The sequence below is a fragment of the Nanorana parkeri genome, unplaced genomic scaffold, assembly GCF_000935625.1.
Source record: "Nanorana parkeri isolate BGI_ZX_2015 unplaced genomic scaffold, ASM93562v1 scaffold2611, whole genome shotgun sequence".
Taxonomy (NCBI): domain Eukaryota; kingdom Metazoa; phylum Chordata; class Amphibia; order Anura; family Dicroglossidae; genus Nanorana; species Nanorana parkeri.
The window spans coordinates 115,458-116,458 of record NW_017308879.1 but is presented as its reverse complement, the minus strand read 5'-3'; positions in this window follow the sequence as shown (position 1 = coordinate 116,458).

The following is a 1,001-nucleotide window of genomic DNA, read 5'->3' as shown; positions in this document are numbered from 1 at the left end:
TATACAGCTGTTTAGGGATTATGTAATGTGAAAGGATTGCAATATATGCAGCTGGTCTGACCCATCCTCTACTCTCAGTTACATGCAGGCTGAAAAGCACACCACAAACAGGCAGTTTATAATAAGTTGTCCGATAAGCAATGCCCTCGTTATTCCATCCAAACACTTTTTTGGAACCTTCGTTATCTCATACACGGATATCAGCAATGAGAAAATGGATGATGCAGATGTAATCAGATTACTCACACTGGAGTGTTCAATGCAGAGAAATGCCATTCATGTGCTTACAAAGTGAAAGAGGCTAAAATAATCCGTCATTTCTCTATCCCTGTGTGTAAATCAGCAGACAGCAATGGAAAAGCTCTTGTAAAAACTATCACAAGGCGCAGAGTAAATATATGCATTGCAGGGTACTTTGCCAGGACTTCAGCTGCACAATAGGACCAGACAGACCTTTCACCGCTCATCACTTGAAGCTAAACTCTGGGCAAACAGCTAAATACACAGATGACATATAAGGGAGATGTTTTACCTTTCAAAGGATTTGTATTATTGTCCATCCAATCCTGAAGTTTACAAAGCTCTGCCGCACAGCACAACCCTCTCTGGCAAGGCAGAAGAGATCTTTTTTATGCAGACGTTAAGTTACACTTACAGGTCTTGCCCTTACCCCTACCTGTGACTGGACTGTAAAAAGAAGAATCAGCACACAGCACACTGATAAGCTCATCTCTCTGTCACTCTGCATTCTCCTTATATCAGCATGTTCCTTGCACTGCAGCACAACTGATTGGCTTCTTGTGCTGTTTCTTCTTCTCCTAATCTGGGCTCTGCTGTACAGGTATTGCAAGGTCATACCAAGTCAAGTATTTATACTGCTTGCATTAAAAAGAAATACATTATGTATTAATGAACACACAGCTGCAATCATTTATGTAATTGATACTTGCGTGAAGTTCAGCTTAAGGGCTGGGTCACACCATATTGTTGCATTGATGCCA